We start from the raw sequence: 10,991 nt of genomic DNA, 5'->3' as shown, positions 1-10,991 counted from the left end.
TCATGGATAGATATTGTACGGTAATGTGGAAAATGATATTATTTCGCTGTTTGAATGAATTATCGGTATAACCTTTTTTATTTTTACGACAAGACAAATGAAGATATATATTCCACCCTTGTGATACACGTTCAAGCAAATTGACTGCACTTACGCTGATTTTACAAAAAAGGCAATGTCTATTGCTAAAAGTTAAAATTTTGTATTTGGAAATTTTATTTACAAATCAAGGGCGCAAAAGAAAGAACTTGCTGGCAAAAAGTTGGTGACAAGCGATCTTTGATTAAAACGATCGTTATACGCAGATTGCTGGTTAAGTTATTAACTGTTTTGTATCAATGTTGGGTAAAGTGTGAAAAAAACTCTTTGGTACAGGAGCTGAAATGGCTTGCGGATTAAGCAGCCTGTGGTAGCAGATGAATTCAGCAGAAGAAACGATGGCGAAAAATCGATTGACACGATTTAACACGTCTGCACACAAAGTACTGGCAGTGAAAGCAGGGAACAGGATCTGCAAAAACATAAAATTTGCTCAGCACCTGGTGGATAAGATTAATACGAGTTCGCAATAACCTGACTGAATGTTTTTTTGGATCAACGGCGAATTATTTTAATCTGTTGAAAGGTTTTATCAAAAATGTATGCCACATCCATTTTCGAGTAGAAATGCTCGATAATATTGGATCGAACCTGCTTTCAATGCCAAGTGGTACTATCGTTACTCGTCCGATACTAATGTGGTATCAGTGCCGATCTCAAATATGGCATTTGTGCCATGATTTCCGATTTAACGTAGCGATTCGATCCTAAAATCTAAATTGATTAAAAAGTAGATTAACAACTGTTAATAATTAAACTTTACGTAAAAAACAACTGCAAAAAAAAAAAACTAAAAAATAAAGAAAAAACGCAGCATACAGAAAGCCAATTTTATTATGTGCAAAATTAGAATAATTACCTTAATTTATCAAATAAAAAACTGATTGACAAAGATAAATCAGTTAAACTCACGTCATCTGTCCAAAAGATTTAAGTTAAGCAAACTTATTTAGAAGCTTATTTAGTAACCTAAGTGCACTTAGGTCAAGTCATTCAACAGGATTGGTTTGCTGCTGTAGGCTTGTAGCAACATGCAAAGTTATAGAGAGAGAAATTATTTTGGCAATTCATTTAACGTCTACTCTATTCTATCACTGACATTACTGCCAACAACTTGGTGTTGAAAACGTTTGTTAAACAACGTATATACAAAGTAAATCAAACGTCCTTACGTCTGGCGTATTGGCAAGTATAACCCGATGATAGCCATGTTCTACTGCAGTAGGTTTGAATGCACCGAATAACAAATCTGCCTCGTTGATGTCGCCTACCTCAAACCAAGATGTAAAGCATGAGTTCACACAAAACCAATTGCGGCGCAGCAATTTATTTTTCCACACAGCACCTGATCTTCCAACAAGTTTGGAAATATTAAGCCACAGTGTTAAAATACTTTATTGACTTTAAAAAACTTTCACAGATAAGGCAATAAAAACTTACCTTCACTTATTGACATGCACGTGGCCACAAGTAAAACAAATAAAATTATTCGGCAAGGAATTTCCATTATTTAGTTTTTGCTCCGTCACTGTAATGAATTTCAACCGTGCACTTTGCCAAACAAATTAAAACGATGGGTGTAATTGTTATCTTTGAAAACGTACTTAACTTCTTGTCAAGGAAATTGGAGAGGTGGATATCATTTATAAATTAAATGAAAAAAACTTAAAATAGGAACAAGCTAATTAGGTTTACTGGTGTTGGACGATAATATCGGATCAAAGTCGAAATCTGATGCCAATCTTACACTGCCGATATTACGGTGATAAAAACAAGACTTCAAAGTGATAAAAACACGACTTTAAAGTAAGTTTTCATCCTATACATAAATGTCGATTTTAGAAATTACAAAAACGAACGACAGATTAGGATGTCATCGGGAAATTGCATTTGTCTAACGCAGTGGTTTTTAACCTTTTGCTCTATCGATCCCCTTTGTAATTCTCTTGTGTCTTGCGCTCCCGATAAGTATATCAGAATTTGAAACACATGTTACGAGGACATTCCAACCAAGCAAAAAAATGCGAAGAACATCATAAAATAAACTGTGTTTCTGTATGGTCATTTTTCAAAGACTGTTTTTGATTTGCGTACGGATAAAAATCCCAATTCAGGCTGCGCGAGTCTGTTATCAAATAAAATTAAAATAAATATTTTTAAGAAGCGTTGTAACAAAATGTCTATCAGAGTTTGCAAAAATTGTTATTTGAATAAACCCGGTATTCAATGAATTATACTAAATTTTAAAGAGATTTCAAATTAAAAATATGTCTACAAAAAAGGAGGGGGCAAAAATAGAAAGTCGAAGGTTCGCGCGAATATTGCAGTTGCATTATTAAAGTTAGCAAAACATATAGTTTTAAAAAGGACACGACGGTCCGGTGTACAGCCCTTGTGTAAAACCTGAATCTCGATCAACTTTTACCAAATTGTTTTGTTTAAACATAGTCCAAACGAACGTAAAAAGTACCAAATATAACTGAAAGTTAACAAAACACTAAGAAACTAATCAAATTTCAAGCTCAGAAACTTGCAAATCGCAAATCCATAACCACATTTTGCAGTAAATATACGAGGTTTCACCTGGCAGTTTGGAGAAGGAGAGCTTAAAAAAGCTTAAAAGCAGAAATAACAACTTCGCATGACGCCAAACACATTACGAAAAGTAAAACATTGCATTAGTGCTCGCGCCTCCATACGTTACAAAACATTTACGTGTTTTTTTTTTTAAGGAATTTTTTTTTTGGAAAACTAGTTTATATTTTGCAAAATAAACGTTTTGAATGCACGAAGCAGAAAGACGCGAGGCCTGACAGTTCATCAGAATATTCAAAGATATAATCACGGATAGAAGATAAAATTAAATGAACCAGAAAATTGCGCTTATTGGCAAAGAGAATAGATCTAAAGCTATATAGTTTGCTCCTCAGTTGTATTTAAATTATGTTTGCCCAGGTATGTCAGTTAAAAACATGGGCTGCAAATATATTTTCTATTGTGCTGTGTCGTTCAGTTTACGAATATATGAGCTACTATTAAACCCAAAACGTTAGAAGCTGTATGTAAAACATAGAAAATATCAAAAAGATGTTCAGAAGTATTTGTTTGGCAACAGCAATGAATATCCGACCAACCAAGCTGTGATGATGGATTAATCAATGATACCCAAGCCACGCTTAGAATGCAACCGCATAACCCACATGGCCCACTTTGAGGCCTTCTCGCTGTGTTTTTACAGCCAAGGCGGTTTAACAAGCCTACGCTGAGCCCGAACTGCACTTCTGCTCACTCGACTTTGCACGCACCTTAACGAGGAATTTACGAGGTGCTCAGCCGTACTATCTTTATATCCGTTGCTAACATAGGATTATATAACGCAGTGCGGCTGTTAAAACCCAGGTCGAAAATTCCACGCCTCGAGTTATCTTTGATGTTTGATCTAGCACAGCCTTTCTTAACCGGGGGTAAATTTACCCCTGGAGGTAAATTTCCTCACTTTAGGGGGTAAATTAACTATCAATCAAAATATCCACATCAGCTGACGAGACAGAAAAATATTGCCAGCTGAAGGTATTGGTAGCACAGTTTCCTACAACTGCTTGTTTGAAGCTAGCCTATAGTACCCTATTGATTTTTTATCGCCTTGTATCGATAACGTTATGCTTCGCTAATTGATCATTTTTTTAGTTTCGTGAAAATATCCTTATCTTTCAGTTACTTCTTTAATACGTCATTTACTGTTTGAATAAATCAGGTTCTTCGGCAGTCACGTCATAGATTAAGGCAGTGGTCTCCAACCTGTGGGTCGCGATCTCAAGAGGTCGCCTAAAATTTTTGTGGGGTCGCCATAACTCACCATATTCGTAATGTTTTAGTACGATTTATGTATTTAGTTTATGTTTAAAATCGTCCCTCATTTGTAACATCATAACAAATGCTGTTGATTTCTAGTAAAACATCCGCGTTTTCTGAGGTTGCATTCCACAGGCCAAATTAGAAAGCATATCCACTTAGAAACACAAACAGGCGAAGAGACTTATCGCTAAAAAAATTTTTCACTTCACTCCCCGGCGAAGTAGGTGCCCGTTCTGCTGCATTCTAGCACTTGTTTTAACATTGCCTATAATTGTCTCCAAAATGGGGTCGCAATGTAAATTCTGATTACATCTTATTTAAATTGGGGTCGCTTATTTCAAAGATTGGAGACCACTGGAGAACGTGTCTGCGAGCAGTTTTGAAAGTTCCGATACAGTTTTTGAAATTTCAGTGCTGGTTATACATGTGATTGCCTAATTTTGTCACTGGGTACGGCTTAACTGGCCAAGTTAGTTTATTGTTGATCTTTTTAGTCCAATGATTAAGGCTTTAAAGAACTCATTGACTGATTATTATAGTCTGTAAAAGTAACAAAAAATGCAATCTTAAAAATGGCGTTTCCCTAAAGAAGAGAAAGTATCAGAAAAATTGTTTTAATTTTAGATTTACATATTTTATTGAGAATGGTCTTTAAGTTCCTCAGTGTGTCTCGTGGGTGGAAACATTTTTAAACATTACAATGAAATCGGCTCCTTTGAAAAGGCACCTAGCAAATTCTCATCCAATTATGATGAGCAAAAACTAGCGTTTCTTAGTCAAAACTGTCCATTCTGAAATGAAAAAATAGACCAAACTGGAATGTTTTGACAACAACTCGTTGCCAAACGCAAGGGAACCCGTCGCATTGATTATACCTGATGTAATTTGTTACTTTCCTTTTTCGCATAGATGAGAACTATTTTATATAATGGGGGGTAAATCTGATATTTATCTTTGTTAAAGGGGTAAAACATACAAAAAAGGTTAGGAACCCCTGATCTAGCATAACCGAATTTACAAAGAAAAAAATGAATTTCTTTTGGCGGTGTTTTGGTATTTGTGCTATGGAGGCAGTTTGAAATTTGTATTACTGTGTAATGTTTGATTTATTTTGGAGATATTATACTAGAAGAAATGCCCGGCGTTCCCCTGGTTCGTTAGGGTATCTAACAGTTTTAATCTAATGTCGTCTTTAACGTGGTATGAAATATGTAAAGTATTTATTACAGTGGTTATAACTGTAATATTGTGCGGGATCATCCCAGATTACCGTATTTTAAAGCTGTGGCCACCTAATCATTGTTTTATAATTAGTATGCTGTACCATTCTCGATTACGTTTTCTGAAGCCACGTATTATAGACGTTAATATCAACTGTTCATATCGCCATTAAATTGTTTTGCCCCAGAATTTCAATTTCGTCGCGCTGCACGATTAAATAGGATTTGCATAGTTGTGATAATTTTGTTCAAAATCCTACGACACATTCTGCAATATATACGACAGAAATGCTATTGTTCATTGCATTCACAAAGGCGGCGAACTTTTCGACAAGGAATTAACGTCAAATATTTTTAACAGCCTTATTCCCTATATTATAGGATCTGCAAAAAAACGTTCCAATTACAATATTAATCGGAGGGAAAATGCCCAGATTTTAATTAAAGGCTTAAAATCAACCATAAGAGAATAATGGTTTAGTTAATGTTAGCTATTTATGTAAGCGTTTGTTTCAAATATAAAATATTTTGTGCTTTTGTGTGACTGTGTCCCTTCTCAAAACTTTTACCAGCCTTTGAATTATCTTAGTATGAACTGTTTTGTCTATTTAAAACTGTTTTGTAGGTTAGTTTTTATGGTCCGGTGAAAACCTAGAGAAGATTGATACAGAACCTCCCAGGATAAATGCATTTATTTTATTACTGAAAATTCAAAAGCTCTTGGTTATATAGAAATGTTCTTGGTTATATAGAAATGTACAAAGATTTCCACTCGAGCAAACAACACTCCAGGTTGAGCGGTAATCTAAAAATAACACAATTTAAATTATGCATCAAAATTGTAAAACTATTCTTTCATCAAAATATATACAGTTCCTTACGAAATTAGTTGCCGATATCCTTTCCTGTATCATACCACGACCGGATATATGCATTAGATGATGTGGTATCGTACCAAGATCTTGGATGCGCATCGAGTGACTTAGAATCGTACCAAGCTCTGTCGGAAACATCTTGAGATTTGTCATCGTACCAAGATCTTGGGTACGCATCGAGTGACTTAGAATCGTACCAAGCTCTGTCGGAAACATCTTGAGATTTATCATCGTACCAAGATCTTGGGTACGGATCGAGTGACTTAGAATCGTACCAAGCTCTGTCGGAAACATCTTGAGATTTCTCATCGTACCAAGATCTTGGGTACGCATCGAGTAATAAGCAACTTACTTATTGGCAAACGTTCGTGTTCAAAAGGTGTTACGTAAAGATACAGTCGTAAATGATTGCGTAATCTAATAAATATTACCAAATTTAAAGAAAGCGAAACTCTGCGAAGGAACGTTGTCACAAAAACCTCAGATTTACGATCTTATAAATCCATTTCCCCGCGGTTCATAATTCGCTGTTTATAAGCAGCTTTAAGCTTAAGCTTAACTTTCCATAAAAAGGGTTTATGAATTAACGAAATAGTCTATTGTGAGCAAATGAATAATAAATTTATCGCAAATAATGAACATTTAATAGAATAAAATTCAGTTGTTTTGCAAACGGTTACTTTTAATACTCAGTGAATAAATAAATTTAAAAAATGTTTCCTGCGGAGATACCACAAAATTCATACAAACTTACCAAAAAATCTAGGCTACAGTACAAAAAACAGCAGCACGAACATTTAGCAGGTCATCGTGTCATTATCGATTCCTGTTGATTACAATGGACACGTCTTTCAGCTTGAAATTCGCGACAGCAAATGAATTAAAATGTTAATAGAAAAAAACTTTTCATTTATGTTAATAAAAAAAAATTTTTTTTTTCACGAAATATCATTGCAGGTTGTCAAAACTTTCATAGATAGATAATACCCGATATCCGCAGAAGAAAGTATTTTTTGACCTAGTTGTAGCGTGCCACCGTACGGTTAGACAACATGGATGGTGCTTTATGACGTCTCTCACAACAGTTGTCAGGTGTAACGCCATGAAGCAATACGCGGTGTCTAGAGGTTGTGCTTTATATTCTCATGCAATGCAAAGGCGAATCAAACAAGCTCAGATACAAAGCAACACTGCGAGAAAAGAATCAAAATATGTGAATTACAATTCGAGGCAGCACGTTCTGCCTGTTGAGTGGTAATCTCTTGTTTCTGATGTTATTCTAATGCTTTTATTTTAGGTTTTCGCGTTTTCTTCCTTATAATAATCTCTTATAGCGGTCATGTTCAAATGGCTGATCGCGATCCGGTTCCGGATCTCAGCGTTTTGTTCGGATCTACTAATGTAGTCTTGAAAAAATAAATATATACCAATTATCAGTGTTGATGGATTTTGCAAAAAAATCAAATTTAAAACGAGACTCCCAAATACTAATGTGAGCGTTTGAGGATATCGATCAGCGACCTAAAGTTTGAAACATGGGTCGATCGGCAACCTACAGCCTCCCGGCCGGATGCGCCCCGCTAATGTCATTCATGCGGCCCACCGCTCCCCCTCCAAACTAGATACGAGTCCATTTTAAATACTTTTTGACTATTTTAACTACGTAAGTTTAAAAAATTTCCCCGCTTCGCGCGAATCATCTTTCTTCGTCCGGCTTGTTTACGTTTTGATGCGGTCCTTTGAAATAGATCAGCGTTTCGTTACCGTTAATGGAAATAGCAATAAAAAATATTGGACATATATTTTTAAACATTTTGTATTTTCGGCAATGTAATAAAAACTTGCAAGAAATTTAAAAGAAATGCCGGTATACCTAAGAAAAATTCGCGCTCGCTCGCTCGCCACGTGCGCCCTGACTTCAAGGTTAGCAAACACTAAACAAAGATTAACTATTAAAGTTATCGCGTTTCTTCAAAGAAGTTTTATTACACTTTTAATTATTAGTAAGGATGACGAAGTTTGGGCTCGAATTTTAAACCAAACAACGCCTTTTCTCTCGCTTTGCGCCAACACTTTACTGCCTCCAAAAGATCCGAGGTCCGCCTGATTAAAAGTTGTTCTAACATTTTAATAACACAATTCTGAGTTAACATTTTGTGCGGCCCACAAAGACCTTTCTGAGTTTGGTGTTGAACCGCGACTAGAAAAAGGTTGCCGGCCCCTGGTCTTAACCAACTCATCATTTTTCTCACTGAAACAATCTTGGTGCTGTAGCACACTTCCCTTTGACTTTTACAAAGTTAACAATATGTTGTAGGGTACCTTTACATAAATAAAGCACCATAAAAATTCAAGCGTGTCCAATATGTTTACTATTCGCATTTGGTGGATCATCATGTTGTCGGGTTTGGCTGTGGTGGATAATGGCAGAACTCATTTGACACCCCTGTCTTATAGTGTTTCCGTTACAAATGCAATTTGACAATCCTAGGAATATTCGTTGCACCTATTCTTTAGTTTCTATGTAAAAAAGTCGAATTGCAGAGCAGGACAGAACAACAGGTAACGTCCCGAGGTTTACTTACTCCGAAACGAAGCTGCTGTTTTTTGCACGTTGTACGCATGATGGCGTTACTCTGCAGCTGTGAAATCAATCAATTCCAGCTAGCCTTCAATTTGCTAGCCTTCAATTGCCCGTGGCGCACAAATTGCAACGTCAAAATCGCTTTCAATTAAATCATAAATAGGACACCACCCACGCCAATGCGCTCCAAATACAATTTTAAATCACACACATTACTGCATTTGTTCCTCTTTTGTTTCACTCCTACAAGAGTATAGTCATTTTTTAATTATACACCATAGGCTGGTGTATGGGAGTACCTGGGTATCAACCACCACCCTCTACAAGTTTATTTTTTGATAATTATTTAACTTTATTAATTTTTTTATTTTCTTGCATTTTTCTAGGTTTTGCTGAGTAATTTTCTTTTTTCGGCGCGACTTTACACGATTTTTTTTTGTATTTTGAAACTTGTTAACGGAAATGTTATTTTAAGTTTCCGAGATTACATGTCGGGCCTATTAACATCAAATAGGGGCATGATTTGGACTCGTCTTCTGTTTCATAAAGTTTGCTCAAGAACACCAGGTTTATTTCGATTTCTTTTGTGACGTCAAATTATGACGTTATATCTGAGTTGTTTCTGGCCGTGTCCCGGATCCGCCCATAATTAAGTAACTTTTAAGTAATACTGGAGCACTGCGCTTTAATTGTCAGCTAGGGCGTTGCTTTTAAAATAATAACTTATATATTAAATTTAGATATTTGTATAACTAGTGTGTTTTATTAGGCAGAGATCGCCTAGAGTTAGCTGCAGATCCAGCATGAAACATTGGCCCCTGAAGTAAAAAGAATTGTTAAATATTTGGATAACATTGATGTAGGTTATATATAAACTACAACAGCTATGCGCAGATGTACCTTACTAATTTCTCGTTTTATACATATTAATGCAGGCGTGTACAGTTTTAGGCCAACGCAACCAATACTTCGGCGAGTAGTTTTATGGCACATATAGTTTAACGTATTAACGCCCAGTTAATTTGTCTAGATTTTCCCAAAAAATCTAACTGAAATAAGAGCATTAATTATGTAACATATAATATACAAACAAACGCAAATTATAAACAACTTTGAATTGCTTACTTTGTTGAAACAACATAACACTAAAACATCCTGAGGGCCATGGTTCCCTAGGGGCCCATGAGCCTTTTTCAAGGGGCCCCATAAAAAAAGTTAAAAATACATTTTTTCAGTTTAATATCTCTAAGTCTCCACTATAACAAAAAAATAAATAAAATTTAACGAACCAAAAGGCCGCAATAAAGACGACAACCCGATTTAGCTTTGACAAGGACAGTAAGCCTAATGATATTGTCATGCCATTGCTGCTGCCTTTTCCATCAACATATCGTTATGAATATGGGTTTTCAACAATGTTACTTCTGAAGACGAAGCAGCGCAATGTGTTGGATAGTTAGTATGACATGCGGCTGGGTTTTTCCACCATTAAGCCCTCAATTAGGACATTGTCAGAGCAAAAACAAGTTCAACCATAACATTAACTGAATTTGTAAGACATTTTGACCAAAAAATATATTTTTTGACCAAATTTTAACCTTTTAGATAAGAACTACATTTGATTTAAACCCCATATTGTTGTTTTAAGTACTCCATTCGTGTCTTGGCATCGTCAACCACACGTTTTATAGATGCTTTACTGACAATGGGCGATTGCAAATCAGTTACACTTTCGCGTTTAAGCAAAACTCGTGAAAATGCTTAGTTATTATTTTCGTCATTTGAAAAATACAAACAAACTAAACGCTGATTGTTGTAGAAAAATATTGTGTTAACAGTTGAAACACAACATAAAAATTATTCCATAAAATTACTGTGGACCCCTGTCTAAATAGGAAATTGGATAATTGCAATTCACAAGTGAAAAAGACAACAGATATTGTTCAATAAGTTTGTCCAAATCAGATAAACAAACTGTAATGCAAAACGAAGTTCGAGGTGAGCCCAATGCGATAAACTAGGCCTGGGTAATTCTGCAAGCTCGTATACCCTATATTAAGAAGACATAATACAGTTAAAATGTCGTTGAATATAATACTCAAAGCTATTTTTTACGATATAATTTTAATTGAACGACTGTTTTAAAAATCTTACTAGAGTTTTTTTCTTTTGTAAACGATTTGTGTGCATATTTGATCGACTTTGACTTGAAAAAAGTAACAAAATATCGCCCTAGTAATAAATAAATAATGTACCATCATGTTTATTGTGTGACGTGCGGTGAGGATGCGGTGAGGTTTCTAGATGGTGAGGCACAAAATTTTTCGAGTCCAGTTTTTTTTAACAACCACAAAATCG

At 35.4% G+C, this 10,991-nt stretch overlaps 1 long non-coding RNA gene across 1 annotated transcript; it reads right to left on the bottom strand.

The window, feature by feature from the left end:
- Positions 1-361: 361 nt before the first annotated feature.
- On the bottom strand, positions 362-1,654 carry LOC146136711 (uncharacterized). The gene is made up of 3 exons (XR_014501557.1): positions 1,540-1,654; positions 1,272-1,444; positions 362-511 (listed from the first exon to the last, which is right to left on the bottom strand). It is a non-coding gene; the product is annotated as an uncharacterized LOC146136711 (long non-coding RNA).
- Between the last annotated feature and the right edge of the window lie 9,337 nt (positions 1,655-10,991).

This window comes from Ascidiella aspersa, chromosome 8 (assembly GCF_963924565.1).
Source record: "Ascidiella aspersa chromosome 8, kaAscAspe10.2, whole genome shotgun sequence".
Classification (NCBI taxonomy): domain Eukaryota; kingdom Metazoa; phylum Chordata; class Ascidiacea; order Phlebobranchia; family Ascidiidae; genus Ascidiella; species Ascidiella aspersa.
Note: the sequence above shows the minus strand (reverse complement) of the source record. Positions and strands in the feature narration are given on the sequence as shown.